Genomic DNA, 23,948 nt, shown 5'->3' with positions numbered 1-23,948 from the left:
CAGGGTCAGAGAGCATGAAGAAGCAGAAAGAACTGCGTTTTAATCCTCACTCTGTTAGACCTTCACATGGTGATCTAAGGTGTTTAATTTCATTGAGCCTCAATTGCTACAATTGCAAAATGGGGATTTATTCAACAGGCATGTACTGAATGCCTACAATGTGCCAGATATTGTTGCAGGTACTGGATACAGCCCTGGACAAAACATGCAAAATTGTCACCCTTGTTGAATTTGTATTCTAGTGTAGGTGGGGGGAACAATGTAGCGAGTCAAGTAATAAACCAATGAAAAAGTGAAATATATAGGATATCAAATGGTTGTAAGTATCAAAGAGAAAAATCAGGGAAGGTGTGATGGACTATCCGCTGAGGGTAGAGTAGGGGAGCCAAGGATGTTGAGGGGTTAGACTTGTAAATAGGATGGTCAAGGAAGCCTTCACTGAGAAGCAAAGATTCTAAGGGAGGAGAAGAAGGGAGCCGTACAGATACCTGAGAGAGGCCGTTCCAGCAGATGGAAGAGCTAGTGCAAAAGTTTTGAGGCAGGGACCTGCCTGGCGGGATTAAAATAACAACAATAAGGGTGGCTGAAACAGATTGCATGGAAATCAAGAGGGCACGGGGTCAATGGAGGGGTCAAGGTTTCAGACTGCACAACTGGAATAATGGAGCTTTCAGTTACAGAAATGAAAAATCTTGGGAAGGACCATACCTGATTTTGAACTGGTTAAGTCTGAGATTCCCAGTGCTGCCCAGGTGAGATGTCAAGAAGTCAGTTGGGTAGTCAAGTCTGCAGTCAGCAGAGGGGACCAGGCTGGACATATAAATGTGGGAGTTGTCAAGTATTAAAAACATTTCAAGTTAACAGAAGTGGGTCTAAGTAGAGAAGAGAAGAGGTCCAAGTTCTGAGGTCCAAAGCTTGAGGTCTGCCAATGTTTAGTGGTCTCAGAAGAGCCAGCGACAGAGTAAGAGAGGTAGAGAAAAGTTAGGAAAGTGTTTTGTCCTGGAAGCCAGGGGAAGAAAGGAAGCTGAGGAGGAAGAGGAGAGTTGCTAGGTCAAATACCATAGTTAGCACTTTCTTCATAGCATAATGGCATCAAGTTAAATAAAAACAGTATTTGTACAACACAGCATAATGCCCATCACAATAGCTGGCACAAAACAAGAACCTAGTCCATGCTTTATTTCATTTAACAAAAATCTACTTGGACTTCCCAAAGTAAAATTTAATCCCATTCATAATTTCATGGAGATATTTGATCTGCTAATAGAAAGCATGACTTTATATCTCCAAAAACAATGAAACTCTTAAAATGGGAGGAAATAAACTATTTCGTAGAGGTATTTCATGAAAAGTAATATAGATTCTCTTTTATCCATAAAATTTATACTTTAATAAATCCTAAAACTGAGGCAGTAGATTTGATATACAGAATTTTGCTTCATAAATGATTTTTTTAGGAGTAATTCATTTTATGCATTAAAGGACAGCTAAAAGGAGGGAGAGATGAAAAGAAAATGGAATAAATAAGACAATCTTCATGCTTACTCTGCATGATACTCTGCCTGGTGCTTTATAAGTGCATCTTCTTCAGTTGGCACATTCACCCTGCAGATTGAAAATGGCTCATCCCAAACAGTGGAAATGGAGTGCCCGAATGTCTCTGCAGTGGTGATACCTGACAGACAAGGTGTGGGCTGTAAGGCTGGCCATACAAGTGTTTTCTCCAAATGCCACGAACCATTTATACTAAGGGAGAAGCTGTATTATTTACACTGAAAAGTAAAATGACCGAAGGATGGAGGTATGCATTTGTCCCCAGTGGTGTCTTTAGCCAACCAAAATTTTAGAATAATGTGAAGAAGTAAATGCAGAATCAGAATTTTCTATTTCTTCTGGCCTAAATCCTTCATTTCTTAGTTGAAGACAAGGAAGGCCAATGACTTTCTTCTGACAGGAAATGTTTTGAGAGTAATAGCAGATCTCTGCTTTGGGCTTGTGATGCCCATTCACAACACCTGTGAGCAGGTGAGCCCAGACTATCACAGAATGTACCCACCATGTGTCATCTGCAGACTGGATTTTCTGCGGAGTAGACTGTCAGAAATGGCCTTAAGGCCTTGCCTGTGGAGATGAATACAAAGATTGAACACAGATATTTTGAATAATCCTAGTAACTCATGGATTTAGTTTGCACAGGACACTGAGTTCTTCAAGGCCACCATTACTTAGTGGGGTTTTGTAAGCAGCTGTGAGATTGGATGCTTGTGTCCAATGGTGCTTACTATACCGCCTAGGACAGGAAGAGAGAGTGAACCCTGTTCTTGGGGCCTATACTGTATCACATGATAATTTAAGTACCTACTTTTTAACCCTCTATCCTTCTAAAGTGTGGAGAGCGGAGAATATGTCTACAGTTGCCAAGATTGTAATCCTCAGCAACTGGTTTATGGTTAGTACACAATAAACATTTGCTGCATGAATGCGTTGTGCTTTATTTCACAGACCTGCCAACCCTCATGCCCGTAATAGGCTATAGAGATGCCCACATACACTACTTTTAATGTCACCAATTTAGTGCTCACTTCGACAGCACATATATTAAAATTGGAATGATACAGAGAAGATTTGCATGGTCCCTGTGCAAGGATGACACATAAATTAACGTCACCAATTTAGACCAAGAGATAGAGAGATGTGAACAATTGCTCAGGAAAATGTAGAGCCACGTATTTTGAAATTCAGAATCTTCAAGTGGGGGGGATTGTTGAGCCCACTGAACTCCATGCTCTGTGAGAGCAGGAATTGTGTTTATCTCATTCACCGTTTCATCCAAGAGGCTTCATAGTACATGACCTATATTATTATTGTTAATGATTAAATTTTAAACTATCAAGTTATCACAAAAGGTACTTGATGAATAGCAATGATGAAAATGGACTGAATTGGTGTTAAATGCTAGAAGTAAAGGTACTCACGAGGGTCTTGTGATGTGTTCCACTGGATGAATTTCTCTTCATCATCTTTTTTGGTAACAAATAACTTCTTAGGGCTGAACACTCAGCAAACAACCAAGAAATATTATCCTAAGGTAGATTTTACTCAAAGAAAACAAGAGATGTCAAAAAAAATATCTTAAATTAATAGGAAACTGGCTGAGTCAATAGAACAGTTAATGTAAAAAATTGTGCTCAGAATCTGATTACCTAAAAAATTTGTATTTATTGTTATCTTGAACCTCTATGCCAAGTGTTTTGAAAATGGTCTTGTGAAACTCTAGCTCTTTCAATAACATCTTGGAATATTCAAATACCAAATCTTTGTTGAATCAAATGGTCTACATAGTGGTTGAGCAAAGGCTAAACTGTTTAGGTCTTTATATGAAATTAGTATTTTAATTTTCAATTATATCTGTATGGAAATATTCAAAATTAGAGCTGACAGTGGCCTCGCTGAGATGTAACAGTGTCCCTCAATGTTGAAGAAGCAGTAGTATCAGTAAAGGTTTTCATCCCCAGGAACCATATATGGGTATACTTTGTTATACCAGTGGTTTTCTTAGAGCTGTGATATCAGTTATGGGTAATAGTCCTGTAAGAACAGAAACAAATGATACACTTTATCGTTCCTTTTTCACTTGTGAATCAGGTTATGTCTGCTATTCAATTGTGTAAAGATAAAACAAATTAGCTTATTAATCTCATAAAGGCAGAGATTCTTAATTGTTATCTGGAACTAAAGAAAGGTCAGTAAAGACTCTCTACTTGGCCAAAATGCCAAACTGAGCTACCCCTCAGGATAGATGCATGTAGTTAAAGGAAGCATATTTATTATTCTGAGTGAATTTGCCTTTGGAACTTTACCACCTTGTAACATGAAGAGGACTAAATGGAGATAATGATGCAAAATAATTGTCACTGTGCCTGGTTCAAACAGACACTTGGAATCTTATTTCTGGCCCCACTCTCTCTTTTTCTTGCTTTACCTGTAGAGCCCTGAATCATGACTATTCAGCTACATTATGTCTGGGTATCATGAGTGCTCAGCTCCCTGAAAGGAATGTCTTCAGATGTCTTCAGAAGATACCCTAAGTATCTTCTTCTTACTCTTACTCCTTCTCCCCATATCTCCTCTTCTTTCTTTACTCTAATTAGTTGAAAGTGGATTAGTTCCAACATGATAATAACTAGGTCACTAGGCAAAAAGTAACAGTTAAGAAAGAAAGAAAGAAAGAAAGAAAGAAAGAAAGAAAGAAAGAAGAAAGAGAAGAGGGAGGGAAGGAAAGAGCAAAGGAAAGGAGGAATAGGTGAGGGGGAGAAAGGAGGGAAGGAGGGAGGGAGGAAGGAAGGAAGAAAGGAAGGAAGGAAGGAAGGAAGGAAGGACCCTATAATGTTATAGGCCATTGCTAACTTGTAATATTATAACTAAGATATCAAAGATGACCCTTTCCTTTTGCACTTTCTAGAACCCCCACCTAGATTAAGAGGATCTTATTTCTATAATCAATATGCTTGTTCTAGGAATAGGAACAAGTAAGACATTTTGCTTCTCCAAAGTGATTCTTGGACAGAAAGTCTTCATAAGCCACCATCCCTAAAAGTAGTGTGGTCAGGTCCTGACTGAAAGTGTCAGGGTGACTTTGACCAGATGAGGCCGAGGCAACCTAATGACCCATTTCTGTCTCCTGTTAATAACCTTTCCTAAGTTCTTAGAAAGCTCTCTTTCCAATAAAAGACTCTGTGTCAAACTTCCCATATTATCTTTAGGTTTGAGATTTGTTTATCCTCTGGGTCCCAAATCTGACCCTCATTGTATTTCTGAACTTAGTGCTGTTAGGTCTTGGTTCCAGATATTTGTCTACTTGCTTTAGTTCCTGATTTCAGTTCTGACCTCTGCCTTTGGGAGGGAAATGTTTGTCTTTCAAATTTTCTTTATAACTCAAAATCCATTTAATTGTTTTCTTTTCCAAGAAGACTTTCCCAATCCTCTCAATTAGAATAAACTTCTTTCTTCTTGGCTCCAGTTTTTTTTGTTTTTGTATCTCAAGCATTTCTCCACTTTTGCATTAAATGTGAAATTATCTTGAAAGCAAGGCTCTCCTTGCAAGTCCATGCTTATGCAATGCCCTAGCCAAAATAGCATCCTCAATTTACTGAATTTAGGTGTTGGCCATTCAACCATTGTGATGCCTTCTAGCGTCACAGTTCGAGTGCTGACTGTGGATGTCATCCAAAATAGAGCTGTAAGACATAAGGCATACAAGAACAGACATGCTGAACATCCGGATTTGCGTGGTCAAGCCCCAAACTTTCATTCCAAGGAAATGAAAAACTGTTCTATGAGATCAGACAAAGGACAGGACTCAAGTTTGGAATGAATTTCTGAGAAGATTTGAGATCGAGGTACATGCAGTCATGTACCTTGGATACATGGATAGAATGCCCATGGATATGTTTTCTAGTTCCCATAAAACAAAGATGAAGGGATATCAGCTGAAGTTGAGATTAACTGTAGAGAAATCTAAAAGAACTACCACTTTTCACAGTGAGTAATGCACTTAAGTCATTCTTCTAACTTACCACTTCTTTTTTAATTTTTTTTCTTAACGTTTATTTATTTTTGAGACACAGAGAGGCAGAGCATGAACGGGGGAGGGTCAGAGAGAGGGAGACACAGAATCTGAAACAGGCTCCAGGCTCTGAGCTGTCAGCACAGAGCCCGACGCGGGGCTTGAACTCACGGACCGCGAGATCATGACCTGAGCCGACGTCGGCCGCTCAACCGACTGAGCCACCCAGGCGCCCCTAACTTACCACTTCTTAAGTGGTCTATATAAATTCACAACCGGCCTTGCAGTATCCTTCAGTAAACCAGTTGTGGTATGGTAGAAAGAAAACTTGACTTGGAATCAGGCAGTCTGATTTAGGATCTGGCTTTCCATTACCAGATATGTGAGCATAGTAAAGTCACTTAAATGCTCTAATTCTCACTTCCCCTCTGCAAAATGGGATTATAGTAGATCCTACTGGTGCCTATCCCTATCCCCTTTTTCTTTCAGGCCATACACCCTTCCCTCAGCTGGTAGAAGTGCTGGCTGATAATGACTCATAGCTGTCCCCTTGCCATAAGAAATGCCCTTGTCCGTGGTGGTTTATACATCACACTCCCTTCCTCTGATAGTTCACAGCCAGTGAGTAGCTGGCATTGGTGATGAGGAGTAATAAGGTTAATCTCACAGAGTTGTTTGGATTAAATAAAATAGCATACATGAATATGCCTGGGATGATAAGTTAAGTATTAAAATTAAAAAAAGAAAAAAAGAAAAACTAGAACTAGGAAACTGTAGTCTTGTATGGCTAATTTGTAAAGTTAGACTCATGATGTCAAGGAGTATAGTCATGACCTCTGACATTTTCTGGGTCAGAAGCCGGGGTGGAATGGTTGGCACATTTAAAAATGACAACATTTGTGTTCGCATACATGACACAATCTTTCTAAATCAGTAGAAGAAATGCAGCCTCATGGCAGTGCCAGTAACATGTGAGATAAAGAGGATGTTGCCCTCCATGTCAGGCTGTCCTCCTTACCAACTTCCTAGCAAATTACATATATTCGTACTTTCAAATAAGTAGAATGTTTCACATAGCTCACTGCTACTCTTGACCCATTATGAGCAGATTTAAGATATAGTTTTATTCAGGTCTTCAAAAGAAGCAACTCAGTAATTCTTTCAGCAAATGATGGTGATAACAATTGTTCCATTTACTGAATGCCTATTGTGTGTGGATTACTCTTCATACACTCATCGCATTGGTCAATTTTTGGTTGTTCTAATCACCCCAAATTTGCACACAGGAACTAGAAATTCCTTTATTTAATGACTTCCTGAAGGTCACACCTTCAGAACAAGGGTTGGAAGCCAGGTCTATCTGACCATCCAGTGTGCTCACGGAAGCTGAATTAGGGCTGAAGCTGAATTAGGGCTGAAGCTGAATTAGGGCTGCTTGAAGGTAAATCCATGTTGTCTGTTTTTATTTTATAATTCGACCCAGGCCTAACCAGAATGTGGAAGAGGAGTAAGCATCATGGTATAAATTGCTCTTAGCTCAAATATTTACAAGGAACCGCCAAGGGGATTAATAAAGGAGGGCTATTGTTTATTGGTGAATCATAAATGAGAAATTGAGTGGCGCAATTATTTCATAAAATCTGAGAATGGAGGCTAATGTGAGGGATTGTTCCTAATACCCACATATTTGACAGCTTGGAAAATGATATCCTCCCAACCCTGTGTGCAAGATTGCTCAAATTTTCAGTGTCGCTGAGGGTACGTGGCTCAAAAGTAGGAAGAAGATGTGGCTAGTGATGGGTTTGGCAGACTTGGTAGCTGCAAAGATAAACACGAGCCACCAAGAGTGGGGATCAGGTTAACCTGAGTTGAGGAAACTAGATAAGAATGTTATTGCTAAACAGACATATTTCAAGTCTCCCATGAAATGTTTTTGGCACTATCTCCCTTTTCAATGAATATTTTCCAAAACTGGTCACTGTTTAGAGAATGTTGATCATTTGCTCCTTCAGGGATGCTGCGCAGACAAGATGGTGCCTGCTAATTGTGAAATCTATTCTGAAAATACATTTCAGAAGCACCAATGACTAACCCATGAAATTCTCCCTGGAGTCGCATTCATTGTATTCTTAACAAATGCTCAAAATTCAAGACGCTGAGTAACGATTACCTATTAAGGTACATCTAATCTGGAAATTAATTTAGCTAAACTTTACTAGATAGAAGATAACACCCCCCCCCCCCGCATTCTTTTTACCTTTTAACTAATTTATTTTTCTAAGGCTGGTCAAATTATCCTAAGGCAAAGGGAAGAAAGGTCAAAATGGCACATCAATAAACTGAAGACTAGCTGGCATAACAGAGTAGGTGAAATAAGTAACAAATTTGGACTGAACATAGAGGTTATTGAAATCTTTCTTGGTAATGCTTGATTATTTTTTGGACCTGTATACTTAAGCCTGGTTTTATAATGGATCATATATGTTAATAATGCTATGATTTTAAAACAAGCGCATATAAGAAATTTGAATTTTTTTTCCTGAAATATACAACGTGTTGCATTTTTTTTTTTAAGGGAGAGGGATACACAAAAGCGAACCATATAATGGCCTGGTTATAACTATGCATGGAGAAACCTCAACTTTTTGTAGGTGATTAGACTGAGGAACTTTAAAGGATATGACATCTACTTTTTCTGACACTTCCCTCAAATGAGACTAACACTTATTGAAGTTCCATGTGTAAATTAGTCACCAGGACAACCACAGAAAGGAATGATAAAGGTGAGTCTAATCCCTATTTTAGTCACACACTTTAGTCCCTATAAGGTCACAGAACAAGCAAACAGCTGAGCAGGTGCTCTGAACCCAGTTCCCTGATATCTCCGTTGGCTTAAACTACCTGGAAAGTGCTTTGAAGAAGAGAAATTGAGTAAAAGCATTTAATCTGTTTAATTATCAGCTTTAATACTGCAAGGTAGAGTCTATTATCTGATAGTTATCTGGATTCGTGAGCAGGCAACAAGATGATTTTAATCGTTAAGACTTCTATAAATACTTTATTATGAAAAAGTGACCCAAATCTCTCTGTGAAAAAAAAAAATTCAAAGGAAAATGATTCGTTTAGGTCAGCTCTAAGTGATGAAATCTCAAACCAGGTCAGGTTACTGGATAAGGTTTTATTTTTTGTGTTTTTGTTTTTTAATATAATTTATTGTCAAACTGGCTGCCATACAACACCCACTGCTCATCCCAACAAGTGCCCTCCTGATGGGGGGTGGGGAGAGGGGAAAGTGGGTGGATAAAGGTTTTTTTAATAGAGGTCCTAACATATAGCTTAGTTCTAGCGTCATCAATAGTGTCGTCCTTTTTAACGTTTAGAGGCTCTGTCCAACTTTGTAAGTAGAAACCTTTGCCCACGAAAAATACAGCCAAATATTTTGAACTCCTTAAATTTTAGCTGCATTTTAGCCTCTGAATGCACAACAAAACATTCTCCCAAGTGGAAAATAGGAGATGAAATTTGTAACGTCGAGTTTGGGCTAGAAGACTTCCAAGGACACTTAGAGCTCTCCAATTCTAGGTATAACCTTGAATAGCCCGGCAGTTGCTCCCCCTCGCGTGCAACGGGATTGCACGCAACAAACTTATCCATTCTGCTGGGGTCGAACAAATAGGAGAACAAACCTTTAATATTAGTTATTACTTATTAGTGGTCTTTGTATTCCAGAATCCACATACTAAAGAAGTGTTAACTAGCCTGGAAACAAAGAGATTTAGACAAGTCTTTCTCAAACCATCATTACATACTGAGAAAGTCGGACAGACAAGGCAATATAATTATCGCAATCATTTATTTAGCATGCAAGTGTTTCCTATGGTGCAGATGAATGCTGTGATATCAGACATGCAGCAAGGCTGAACGAGACAGGCTCTCAGATCTAGTCCTGGAAGAGTTTTGTAGCTCATGGGAGGCCGTGAAGAAGGCAGACTCTGGAATTTGATATCAGAATTTGAATCCTCCTCTGCCACTTAGTTCCTACGGGACCTTGGACAAGCTGCATAACCTCTTCTGCCTCAGTGCTCTCATCTATACCCGAGGCTAATAATAACACGAACTTCTTGAGTTGACGTGTGAGTCAAATGGTCCGCTACGTGGAAACACCAAGGAAATTTCCTGGCAAGAAGAAAATAGACTGTTCAATAGTCTCTGCTACAACTACCTGAGACTCTCATTTAATAGATGAGGAAAGTGAGAGCCATTAGAATAAAGTGGTTTTCTTTTTATTATCGGAGAACAGAGTCTGATCTGCCATAGACTTAGATCTACGTAATTAATCCCAATGGGTTCCACAGTGTGTAATGCCATCTGTTATTGACTGCTTATTTTGGACTTTAAAATCATTCTTTTTCCTTTTTTTTTTTTTTTTTTTTTTAGTAAAAAAGTGAGTTCAGTCTGACTCATGTGATCCAGCGCAGGATTACTTCAAGTGTGGCCTTATAAGTCATTGGAATATGTCATCGTCTATGTGGGTTAAGAGAACTGGGAATATTCTATGACAAAAATAATTTCTCTCCAACCGCTGACTGATGCCCGCAATTCCCTTTGGTCTAAGGATTTGTTCCCTGTTCGAATGCACAGCTTTCTCTTAGGGAGAACACTCTAGGTTTTATTAATCACTTATGTCATATTGTAAAAGACAAATCCAAAGGGAGGTTTTGAAAAGGGGACTGGAGAAGAGAAAATGAGGGTCTTGGGCCCTAGAAGCGGAGCACGAAGTGGTGTGGTTTGAGAACTCTGAGAGCGGGCTTCTCCACAATTTTGCTTGTAATCAGTTCTGCGCTGGAATATTCCTCAAGTAACATCTGTCCTGGAATTAATGAATCTCACTCTCTTTTCGGGGCAGTAAAGCCATGTGCGGGGCACAGTGGAAGAGGTAGATTTAAATGACACAGTCCCTGTCCCGATAGAGTGCCCCCTCTTAGTAGGAGACAGAATATAAATACACACTTCACTGCACCTGACTGCTAAATACAGGGGAGCTGATAGGAGTGAGCAGGAGTCTGGAAATCACAGTGGAACAGCACTTCTGACTCTTGCAACCAGAGTACCTTTAATGGCACAGGGGGGCATTTGGAGCCTAGGGGTTGGGGACCAGCAGTAGAAGCCTGATGGCCCACACAAAGGTAAAATTTGGGGCACCCGGGTGGCTCAGTTAGGTGAGTGTCCAACTCTTGATTTTGGCTCAGGTCATGATCCCGGGGTCGTGGGATTGAACCCTGTGCTGGCCTCATGCTGAGCATGGAGCCTGCTTAAAATTCTCTCTCTCTCTGCGTCTCTCACCTGCTTGTGCACTCTCTCTCTCTCAAATAATAAAACAAACAAAAAACCCCCACAAAACAACAAGGCTAAAATTCCTTTGAAAGCATTTGTTTTAACGTATGCTTGAAATAACACACTTGAAATGGATCTCTGTTGTTGGCCATCTTAATTTTTTGCTGCTTAAGTGTCTATTAGTCATCTAGCGAGTTGTTAATCATTCATGAGGTAAAAACTGAATCGTCATTTTGAGTTCAGCTCCCCACACGTGTGCTCAACGTACTAGGTATTAAGTAATTTGTGCCCGGGCGATTACACTGCTAATGAAGACATAAAAGAAACAGATTTGGGTGGCCTCATAAAGATTGGGCAACAACTGCAAAATAATAATAATAATAATAAAATAGGGAAAATTGGTACTGCCGGAGCCGGATCACTCCTGTTGCCCGGCTTTGTCTTTTTAGGTACTAGGAAGGAAAGCTGAAATCTAAGCTTGCTTAAGGAAACTGAAATTCCAAAACTGGGGTCTTTGAAAATACGGAGTCAGCAGGAATTCTTTCATCAGCTACCACCATAGAAATTAGTAGCACTTTCTTAATAGAAATTGCCCATATACAATTATCAGCACTGCTTCAGAGACTGGCTTAACACCTGCACGTTTCACATGTGAAAATGAAACCAGAACATTTTAGGGAAGCAGCACTTGGGTTCCCGGCTTCTTGTGTTTAAGGGAAGTTGAATGGACACTTTTCTGGTTTTTTCCCCGAATTTGGTAGTTTTAGATTTAGACTCGACATGTCATCTGCAAGAAAGCAGATATGGTTAGTAGAGTAGTAGGTGGAACTGAATTCGTCCCATGAAAACCTTCCCTTCGGTCACATTCAAAGGGGCTTTTATTCCCACAACACCGTATTTTCGATCACATGGAGTTCTGCCTTTCTTGCTCCTTACCCTCTAGGAGAAATACAAATAATTTACGTATGGAAAACATCGTACCAAAATTTTAAGGCAAATATCATGTAGCTTTCTCTCTTTTTGTGACGCCTACTAGCAAAGTTAATGACAGCGATGTATGTAATTGGTGATTTATCCACGGGAAAGTAGTGTTTTGTTGTTCTTATCTGTGGGGCACGTGTGATGGAAAATTCATTGTGGAAAGGGGATTTGAAGGGAGATTTCCAAAATCCTTGGGAAATTCCACATGTAGTCAAGGGGCTCATACCATGATTCCTGTGGCATGTCATCAAGTGGCATTGCACAGAAATATATATTGAGTCATGCCTCAGAAATCTATCATCCTGGAGCCTGCAGAGGAAGTGGGCTGTGGATGGTCACAGTTACTGCTTGGCTGCTGAGCCCGGAATAGCTTCCGTATCAGGATCCCTACAATCTTAGGATTCTGTTCAGACCTTGTTATACAGAAGTCACCGTCTAAAAGGGAGAAACAAACACACAAAATTACTTATGATACAGTATATTAGGTTCTAGCGGCAGGTCTTAAGTTCTGTTCCCTAGAAAAACAGCATCAACCTCACTTTGGAACTTGTAGAAATGCAAATTCTCAGGACCCCTAGACCTTCTGAAATAGAAACCCTAGGAGTTTCTGAGTGCTGTGTGATTTGTGTATCAACAAGCCTCATTATTATTATTTCCTGGAATTCCAGCTACTTATTACTTCTCCATAAATGAGATGATCCCAGACCTTTTTACCATCAACTATTGATGCCACTTCCCTCACTCCTAGATCTTTGGCCAACATACCCTGTTGCTCCATAGAGTTTTTTTACAGCATTATTATTATTATTATTATTATTTTAGAACTGTGTGTATAATTCTTATAGCAGGGAAATGGGCCCAGAGGTGGGGGGGAGAGAAAAAAGTAGCTGCCAAGGCAATCAAAGAACAGTCTTTTGCACAACTCTGTTCCAACACATTCAACTGATCTCAGCAACTAGAGCAGTGAGGCATGCAAATTGTGTCTTGGAGACTAGAGGGTGGGGGGTAGACATTGAAGATTAAAGATTAAAACCAGGAAAAGGCATGGCCAGATTCGCATTTGGAAAGTTCCCCTGCAGAAATGAGTGGATGGTGGAGGGATGAAATTTGAGGTTAGACTATTTAGCAGATTTCTATGGTGACCAAGATCAGAGAAAGGAGGGTTCAGCCTAGTGTAGTGGGGGAGGCCTCCAATAGGGAGATGTTTAAAAGAGATGACTTGGTAAAACTACATGTTATAATATACCACAAATGCTAAAACTCACGAGGTGTAGGTACAGACTGATAGTAAATGCTGACAAGAGAATGGAAGTTGAAATAAACAGACCATACAATGGTATGCACAGTAAAATACACATTTAAAAATATACACTTATAAACACAAATGCAACGTTGGAAGACGCATCTCAAATGCATCTAAATGGACGGATTACAGATAATTTTTTCTTTTTTCTATTTTCTTTATTTTTTAAATGTTGTACACTGAATGTGAATCATATTTATAATCAGGGATTACAATTGTGGAGGAGGGAAGGAAGGGAAGGAGGGAGGGAGGGAGAGAGGAAGAAAGTGTCATATTTGAGGGCTGAATGGGATAATGTATTGGGAGTGAGAACGGTTTCATAAATAGAGGTAAATTATGATTCCTGCAGGAGTCTTTTAAACTTAACCCGAGTAAACGTTTCGTCCGTGGCATGGAGCTCTGATCTACTGTGAGGCGGAAGCGGATGGAAGGGGCGGAGCTAGGCGGGTAACGGGGTTGTGCTCTCCCAGGCGGTCGGTTGGGTTAGCCAGAGCTACAAGTCACAAGAACGAGCCGTGTATGCCGGGAAGTCACCGTCTTTGAGTCTTAACTTCTTGGATGGAGGCTGCCCTCCCAAAGCTGTGCTGAGGACTGCCTGCCCAGACCTTGACCCTGCCCCACTGATTCAGAGCATTTGCTGCTCTAGTTGCTGAGATCATTTGAATGTGTTGGAAGAGAGTTGCGCTAAAGACTGTTCTTTGATTGCTTTGGCAGCTACTTTTTTTCTCTCCCCCACTTCTCTGGGCCCATTTCCCTGCTATAGGAATTATACACACAGTTCTAAAATAATAATGATGATGATGATGATGATGATGATGATGATGTAAAAACTAGGGAGCAACAGGGTATGTTGGCCAAAGATCTAGGAGTGAGGGAAGTGGTGTAAAAGGTTCGGGATCATCTCATTTATGGAGAAGTAATACTTGGCTAGAATTCCAGGAAGTCATCATAATAACAATAAAAATACAATCATTTTTCATTCTACTAGGCACTTTACAAACATTACGCACAACAACCCTGTCTGTTTGCTTTTAAAAATTTACAGACGAGACAGACTGAGGCCTCAGACAAAAGTGATCCCACTGTCAGAGTGTCCATGTGAACCAAGGTCATTTTTATTCAAAAGGCAGTGCTAACAGTTCAGAAGAGGGACCATGTTGATGGTGGCCCAACAGCGAGCATGTACTTGATATCACCAAACTATATACTTAAAAATGGTTAAGATGGCAGGGCGCCTAGGTGGCTCAGTCGGTTGAGCGTCCGACTTCGGCTTAGGTCATGATCTCACAGTTCCTGAGTTCCAGCCCCGCGTCGGGCTCTAGTGCTGACAGCTCAGAGCCTGGAGCCTGCTTCACATTCTGTGTCTCCCTCTCTCTCTGCTCCTTCCCTGCTCATGCTGTGTCTCTCTCTGTCTCAAAAATAAATAAACATTAAAAAAAAATTTTTTTTAAATGGTTAAGATGGCAAATTGTATGCTATGTGTATTTCACCACAGCTTTTTTTTTTTAAAGCTGTACTTTATCATACATTGCACTGGTACGTATTCCAAGGATATTTTGATGTAACCATTTTAACAATGGTGTGAAGGAAATGCCTGTTTTCTGGAGAGAAAAACAGGTGTCATAACACCCTCGCTCATTTCTTCCTTTTCATCTCCCTTCTTCTTCTCTCACTCCTCCCCACCCAGAACAAATAGATGGACAGACTGCCCCCTTCCCCACCACACACATACACACAATTCATAGCCCCGCACTCCCTGACCAGCCACTCTTGCTCGGGCTGCACCTTAATCTTCATGGTGTTTCCGAAAACAGGTGATTCAGAACAAGCTTGTTTGACTCTAACACTGTTAATGGAAGAAGAAATACCTGGGAAGCCAAATTTCCAAGAAGCTTTGGAAATTCTGATGAAGCTGAAACTGGGACAAGGTAGATAAAAAGGCTGACAAGCCCAGGGGTTTAAATGCAACAGCTCATGCACGCACACACATACACACACAGGAAACAAGCTGGTGACCCAATAACATTTCCGGAGAAATGAGAAGTATGAAGAACAGAGGGCTACGTGCTTGCCTAAAATCCTAGCTGCATTTCCTGAAACTTTCCCAGCCCCACCTTTTGGCAGATCTCTTGTAGACAGGAGTGTGGTGTTGCTGCTTTCTGACCACAAGGCGGGGCTTGTGTTGGAACATACTGAACATCAAAAGATCCTTTGTGTTAGTCTTTACCACTAAGAAAACTTTCTATGTTGCCATGTAGATACGATTAAAGCTAACCGATGGTAGCTTACTATACATTACCTTACTGGGCTGCAGGATTCCAAAAGCACCCAGAATTAGTGCATGGCTTAAGACCTGCATCTGGAACTCTTATTTATCATAGGAAAGATAAAATATCTTATTTTCTCAGAATTTTTCCCCCCTGAAAAATGACATATATGTGAAGGTGGGTAGAGCTTTGCTGTGCTATAGGGTGTCTTCACAAAGCCCCGGAAAAGTCAAGGTGAGCACGAGCCACTAGCCCCTTTGCTCTCTCTTTTGAATACTAGTATATTGAAGGTAGAGAGAAGGAGAAGAAGAGGAAGAAGAAAAAGGAGAAGAGTCAAAACAAGATTATAAGACTTCTTTAAACAAATCCACTGCATACGCTTAATAAACTACACTACTTTATTTTTATGTATAATTTTTTAAAGTTTATTTATGTATTTTTGAGAGACAGAGAGACAGAGACAGAGAGAGAGAGAGGGACAGAGAGAATCCCATACAGGCTCTGCACCGTCAGCACAGAGCCCAATGTGGGGCTCGAACTCAGGCACAGGGAGATCATGACCTGAGCCAAAATCAAGAGTTGTTCAATTAACTGACTGAGCCACCCAGGGGTCCCCATAAATTACACTTTTAAGATTGCATAAGTATATTGCAATATATTCATGTTGTTAAAAAATATAAGCACTTCCTGAATAGGTGAAGGGGATGAAGAGTGCACTTACCATGATGAGCACTGAGTAATGTATAGAATTGTTGAATCACTTTCTTGTACACCTGAAACTAATATTGATTTTATTATAATGTATGTTAATTATACTGTAATTTAAAAGTAAAGCAAAAGGGAAAAGAAAAACTAAGAATAAAAAATAAAAGTAAAAAAATTGAATTCCAAACTAGGGTTGTGGCCTTTCTGCAGAGGGATAGAAGAACCAAACCTAAAAATACATACATATAATGGGAATGCAAGCTGGTGCAGCCACTCTGGAAAAGAGTATGGAGGTTCCTCAAAAAACTAAAAATAGAACTACTCTATGACCCAGCAATTGCACTACTAGGCATTTATCCAAGGGATACAGGTGTGCTTTTTCGAAGGGACACATGCACCCCCATGTTTATGGCAACACTATCAACAATAGCCCAAGTATGGAAAGAGCCCAAATGTCCATCGATGGATGAATGGATAAGAACATGTGGTATATATATACAATGGAGTATTACTCGGCAATCAAAAAAGAATGAAATCTTGCCATTTGCAACTATGTGGGTATTATGCTAAGTGAAATTAGTCAGAGAAAGACAAAAATCATGACTTCACTCATATGAGGACTTTAAGAGACAAAACAGATGAACAGAAGGGAAGGGAAGCAAAAATCATATAAAAACAGGGAGGGGGACAAAACAGAAGAGACTCATAAATATGGAGAACAAACTGAGGGTTACTGGAGGGATTGTGGGAGGGGGATGGGCTAAATGGGTAAGGAGCACTAAGGAATCTACTCCTGAAATCATTGTTGCACTATATGCTAACTAATTTGGATGTTAATTTAAAAAAAAAAAAACAAAAAAACATATAAGCCCTTTGCAGAACATTCAGGCTCTCTGTCCATGATAGGATTAAAAAGTTCAAGGTTGAATACTAAAGATTCTATGAATATATCTCTGTGATTTAGGGTATGACCCTGTTCTGTGCTAACATCAAAGACGGGGTGTAAGAGTTTCTGTGAATGCAAGACCCTGGACAAATACATTCCTACCTCTCACCTGCACCCCTTTGATGAACTCTGTTTACAAACCACAAATGTTACTGAATAGATGTAATGGAGGTGATGGTGGGACACATTTTGCTCTTCTAAACAACTTCCCACCCATCAGAAGCTTTTCTTGATACTCTTATAACCCTTAATTTCTAAGCTTAAAATGATCTTTTGAAATACAGTGTTCAAGACTTAGGACACCACATTATAAACTCTCCATGTCCTGCCTGGCCCTCATTCTGCAGAGGGGAAAGAGCCCAGGCTTCAGGGTTCAGAACTGAATTCAGATTTGAACATCATTTTTACTCGCTGAGCCTCAGCTTTCTCATTTATCTCAATGAGGATAATAGCACCAAACACCTAAATTTGTGGCAAAATTTAAATGAGTTAACTTGTGTAAAGAGCCTAGTATATTCAAAGCTACAGATAGATCCAACACAATCTCTTCCAAAGTTCCAATGGCATTGTTCACAGAAATATCAAAAAAGATTTATAAAATTCGTATGGAACCACCAAAGACCTGAAATAGCTAAAACAGTCTTGAGAGAGAAGAACAGAGTTGGAGATATCACACTCCCTGATATCAAATTATCTTAGAAAGCCATAGTGACCCAAATAGTATGGCATCGGCATAAAAATAGACACCTAGACCAATGGAACAGAATAGAGAGCCCAGAAATAAACCCAAGTGTATAAGGCAACCAATTTTCAATGAGGGTGCTAACAATATACTCTGGGGAAACCATAATCTTTTAAATAAATGCTATTGAGAAAGCTGGATATCCACATACAAAAATAATGAAACTAGAGCTGTATCTTACACCACATGCAAAAATCAACTGAAAATGAATTAAAGACTTACATGTAAGATCTAAAACAATAAAACTCCTGGAAGATAGCATAGGGAGAAAGCTCCTTGACGTTGCCTCAGCAATGAATTTTAGGTTACAACACCAAAAGTGTATGGAACTAAAGCAAAAATAAACAAGTGGGATTACAACAAACAAAACTGCCTCTGCACAGCAAAAGAAACAATCAAAAAATGAAAAGGTAACCTACAGATTGGGAGACAATATTTTCTGGCATGTAATTGTAAAGGGTTAATAATATCCAAAATATATAAGGAGCTCATACAACTCAATAGCACAAAATAAAACAAAAGAAAAAACTGAGCCTGATTAAAAAATGAGCAAAGGACTTGAATAGACACTTTTTCAAGAAGACATACAAATGGCCAACAGGTATATGAAAAGATGCTCAACATCACTAATTACCAGGAAAATAGAAATCAAAACCATAATGAAATATCACCCCACACCCGTTAATATTACTATCATAAAATAATAATAATAATAATAATAATAATAATAACCTAAAAGGTAACAAATGTTGGCCAGGGTATAAAGAAAAGGAAACCTTTGTACACTATTAATGGGAATATAAATTGGTATAGCCACTGTGGAAAACGATATGAAGTTTCCTCAACAACTAAAAATAGAACTACCATATGATCCAGCAATCCCACTTCTGGGCATATACCCAATGAAATCAGTGTCTTGAAGAGATATCTGTGTTCCCATGTTGATTGCAGCATTATTCACAATAGTAAAATATAGAAACAACTCAAGTGTCCATTCATGAATCAATGGAGCAACCAACACATTCACCTTAAACTTATACAGTGTTATATGCCAATTATATGTCAATAAAGCTGGAAGAAAAAAAAGAAATTGTAATATGGAATATTGTTCATACTTCAGAAAGAAAGCTATCTTGCCATTTGCAAAAACATGGACAAACCTGGAGAGTATTCTTTTTTTTTTTTAATAAGTTTACTTACTTATTTTGAGGGAGAGAGGAAGAGCAAGCCAGTGACCATGGGGGGGGGGGGGCAGAGAGAGAGAGAGAGAGAGAGGAGAGAGAGAGAGAATCCCAAGCAGGCTCCCCATAATATCAGCATGGAGCCCGATACAGGGCTCCATCTAATGAACCTTGAGATCACGACCTGAGCTGAAATCAAGAGTCAGACACTTAACCCACTGAGCCACCGGAGCATCCCTGGAGAGTATTATTCTAAGTGAAATAAGCCAGAAACAGAAAGAACAACTGCATCATCTCAATTATATGTGGAATCTTAAAAAGTTGAACATGCAGAAACAGAGCAGAATGGTGGTGGAATTATGGTGGGGAGGTAGGAAGTTACTGGTCAAATAGTATAAAGTTGCAGGTATGTAGGGTGGAAAGGTCTAGAGATCTAATGTACACCATGGTGACTGTAGTTAATAATGCTGTATTGAACACTGGAAATTTGCTAGGAGAGTAAATTTCAGGTACTTTCATCACACAAATAAATGGTAAGAGATCCTTAGTTTGCCTGTGGTCATCATTTCACTATCTATATGTATACCATATACTAATAGAAATGTTTTACACCTTAAACGTATGTTTTACACCTTAAATATATATGATTTTTATATTAAAAAAAAACCCTTAGCACAGTAAGTGGAACAAAAATATTAATCTACCCCTCGCTCCCTCACCTCCCTTCCTGTCTTGGTGGCCTTTGCACCACTAACCCTATGGCCACCACTTCATGTAACTATAGAGTGTAATGCAGGAGGTCCACTCAGGACACAGTTGGAAAAGCTCTATTAAACACTATTTCCCCCAATTATTCTGCAACGTTAGTTTCAATACTTTCTCAAGTGTCTAAGTTCACAGAGATGCCATCCTTCCAATTGCTTACACTTAAAGTTTTCATCATCAATCATTTTTTTCTCATATTTCATACTCCATCCCCCAGGATTTTGTGCTCTCCAAAATATCCAGAATCCGACCATTAGTTACCACCTCTGCTGTTACCACCTTGGTCTGGTGTAAACAATTATCATCTCTCTCTTGTATTCCACGATCACCTGTAAGCGGTCATCCTAATTTGCCTTTGTCCTACTAAAAACCCTTCCCCCCCACCCCAGCAGCTGCATTATCATGCCTCTGATTTGCTTCAGACCCTGCAATGACTCTCTACTCAGAGTAAAAGCTAACATCCCTGTAATGACCAACAAAGCCTATCTGATTTGGCCCCTTAAATCTCTGCCCTCCTGTTTTACTCATTCCTTGCCTCTCTGTTCCAGCCACACCAGCCTTCTCACTGCCCCTCAGATGCACAGCCATGCTCCCAACTCTGTTACCTCTAAGACTGTCCCTTTGCCTACACTTACCCACATAGCCATTTAGTTAGTTCCTATAGCCTTCAGTCCTTAGCTCCATCTCAACCTCTCAAGGAGGCTTCCCCTGACTCCCCAGTGCTATAATCTTCTCACCCTCTCACCAACCCGACACCCTGAGCCCGCTGCCCTGCTCTACTGCTTTTCCCCATAACAATTATCCACCTAAGACACTATTTGGTAGCCATTTCTATTTGTTAATCACTAAGACTTCCCAAGCAGCTAGAAAAGTGCTTGAAATACAGAAGGTGCTCTGGAAGTATCTGTTGAATACATACATAATGGAAAAGTGAATACTTTTGACATAGGTTTTCAAGTGATATCCATACAATTTGATGTTTTTGCTTTCCAGCAAATCCTGTAGGCTTGCTTGATTACTTTCTCTTAACAAAATTTTCCACCCCAACCACATTACTTGTTTCACAACAAGTGGTCAATAGTTGCAACTTATCTAAGAGTCATGAGTAAACCAAGTAAGAGGAAATGGTGTCGGGAAAGAGACGATCAACAACAGGAAGCATTTCCTTTCATTCTGGGGTGGGAATAGAATCTGATGAGGATTCTGATGGTAACTCACACCATCTGATGGTAACTCACACCATCCTCGTGACATCCAATTCTGGGATTTTTCTTCGTCAAACCCCTTCACCTTAAGGTGACAAGAACCTTGCAAATGACAATTTTTAGTTAGCTTCATTTAAGGGCAAGTACAAATTAAAGTTCTGCTGAATCTGAAGTTTGGGCAAGTATCCTCTCCTGACATAAGTGGTCAAGCATCCCAGAAGAACTTTTCCATGTAGTCCATATGCACTATGCTTCTTAGAATAATACATCAGACAGAGGAACTGTATAGGCAAATTCCCTCATTTTACAAATGAAAAACCTGATGCCTCGACAGGAAGATGGACCAGACCTACTAGATTATGTTGTCCCTGTCCTGCATTGAATCCACTGAATTGAGACTGTCTTCTCCAACAGTCCAAGCACTCACAGGCAGCAGAAGATGGGGGCAAAGGGTGTGTGCTCAAAACCAAGTCTGTAAGACTTACAGCCACGTGAGAAAAACTTCTGAGACAAGACAAAGTCTCTGGACTCTGGACCCTGTTTAGGTTCAAATCCTAATTCTCTCTGCTGCTTGCCAGGAGACCCTCTGCAAGTTCCTTAATCTCCCTGAGTGTGTTTCCTCATTGGTTAAATGGGAATAAATGAGACCATAATATAAAGTTATTTTAAATGTTACAAAAAATAAAACCTATGATGTACTTAGGAACAAGGTCTTGCTGGTGTAATTATGTTTTGAGTTAGGACTCTCTGCACTCATTGCTGAAGTCAAGTACATTAAGTCCATAAAGGAAATGTGTCTTTCTAACTTTTCTCATTAAACTTGGCTTTCCAATACTCGCTTCATTTCTCTTTGGGTCTCTGCTATGTGCTTTTAAGGCCTTGCTTCCCTGGCTGGGTGTGTTATTTCCCCTCTTTCCTGCCCACTTTGCTTATATCTCCAGCTTTGTAGGAGATGGTTCCATGTCCACTCCTACCACTGGGGAAAGGGAAGTGCATGACAAGTTCATCCAGCAGGTTTGGAGTAGATAGGTTTTCCTAAGTTTCAAAATTCAACTAGATTTTAATGGGTGGTGATTTCCTTCTTTCTGTTTTAGCAACCATAAGGAAGAATTCAATTTTGATGAGTAACATGACACAGTTAGGAAAAATAACACTCTGTATGTGGCAAATAGTAAATTATGCTACATGGGAAAATAGATTACCTAGAAACAAAAGGGGCTTGCATCCAGAAATCAGGTAACATAGGGCACAAGATTAAATAGAGTTGATTAAAGAATTATAGCCTTATTTTGCATCAGTTTAGAGAATCCTGAGAGACTGGCCACATCTCTAAGCCCATACGCAATCTGAATTATTTCCGAAAATTTTTTTTCATGTTAAAACATTACATATTTTTTAATTACATGTCTATTTTGCAAGCTAAAGAAAATTCTGAAAGGTCTAAAATTTTGCCCCCTACATCAGCCACCTTTTGCCACTGGCATTATCTTTTGAGCAGATTAGCTAAGGAGGTTGCATTATTTGAAAGCAGTATTCAGCTTTCATCTTTTTTGGATTTGGATTTTACTCCCACGGACAGCAAGAAAACCAAAGGTTATTCATACTTGAATTCATATAATATGAGGATTTTCTTCCTCCTCCTAATTCTTGTCCATATCCATCTCCACCATCTCTTTTGGGAACTTCAGGAATTTTTGTTCTGAAGTCTCTGTCCTGGACATATGTAGGGACAGTAAACAGTGGTCAGAAAATATTTCTCTTTCAGTTGATATGATCTAAAAATAGTAAATTTGAAATTCACTCACTATCCAAGTGTTATACCTCCACTTTACTCTTTATTGATCTTACTCTTTAAGAATTTTTAACGGTCAGTGAACTTCCTGAAACTTAACGTATAGCTTTGTACATTTGGGTTTAAGTAAGCAAAAGGCCTATAACTTTCACTACATTTTCAAGTGATTAAATGGTTAAAATTTTTAAAAGTTAAGAACCACCGAGGTAATACCTAAAAAGAAAGCTGATCTGTTAGGTCTTAGCACATTTAAGGCTAACTAGACCAAACCTGTGGGACACCATTCGCATTCACTCACTGACTTCTGGAAATACTGTATATCGTCTTTCGGACTCTCCACAGACAGGCGATGGAAAGAAGAGAGCAGCAGAGCCCTTATCCATCAGTGAAGTCTACTCCATCACTGGAATTTCCTGCGCGCTTCTCTCCATCCCTTATCCTGCCTGTTGTATTGTAACCCTCACCCCAAGCCCGGAAGCATCCTAAAAGCGTTTGGATGGCTAATTCACCAAAGGAAGAAATTGTTGCCTGGCTGAGCTAGTTACTGTTTTATCTATCCACCACTAAATGATAGCATGAACCGAAACTGTAGTTTCCATACTAGATTCTTCTGAGTTCATGTAAATAAAACAATAGACAAAGATAAACATTTTCAGTTCCTGTTGTTGATATTGTTCTATTGGGGAAGGTTCTGAAAATTGGGGAATTTGTACTTTCATCCAAGAAATGTTTATAGAGCACTTGTTCATTGGGGGCACTGAGCCAAGAGCAGGCACACAGTGTAAACAAGACAGACATGCTCTCTGACCTCATGGAATTTCCAGTCAAGTGAGTGAGACATATCAACAAACAGTTACACAAATAGGTTGAGTTTTCCTTACTTTAACAGAATTCACCAACACCGAGTTTGTACTCTGGATGTATTGTGTCTTAAATATTTCAACAACCCCTAATGTCAAAGTCAGGAAAAGAACTAGTTAAGGTAAAACTCATATTATGAAACAAAAAACTTTAACACAAAGTTTTAAGAAGGAGAGTTGTGAGAAACAACATAAAGGAATTACAACGTAAGACTTATTTTCCACTTAAGCTACTTTCTTCCATTTGCTGAGTTTCAATTTCACATAGCTTTAAAAAAATTGTTTTAATATATTTTTTTAC

At 39.5% G+C, this 23,948-nt stretch overlaps 1 long non-coding RNA gene and 1 other non-coding gene across 2 annotated transcripts; both read left to right on the top strand.

Annotated features, from left to right (window-relative positions):
- Positions 1 to 2,574: 2,574 nt before the first annotated feature.
- Positions 2,575 to 2,676, top strand: LOC123596551. The gene has a single exon (XR_006711727.1). It is a non-coding gene; the product is annotated as a U6 spliceosomal RNA (small nuclear RNA).
- Positions 2,677 to 5,233: 2,557 nt separating this feature from the next.
- On the top strand, positions 5,234 to 23,434 carry LOC123595869. The gene is made up of 2 exons (XR_006711408.1): positions 5,234 to 5,541; positions 23,130 to 23,434. It is a non-coding gene; the product is annotated as an uncharacterized LOC123595869 (long non-coding RNA).
- Positions 23,435 to 23,948: the final 514 nt, after the last annotated feature.

This window comes from Leopardus geoffroyi, chromosome B1, assembly GCF_018350155.1.
Source record: "Leopardus geoffroyi isolate Oge1 chromosome B1, O.geoffroyi_Oge1_pat1.0, whole genome shotgun sequence".
Lineage (NCBI taxonomy): Eukaryota > Metazoa > Chordata > Mammalia > Carnivora > Felidae > Leopardus > Leopardus geoffroyi.
Note: the sequence above shows the minus strand (reverse complement) of the source record. Positions and strands in the feature narration are given on the sequence as shown.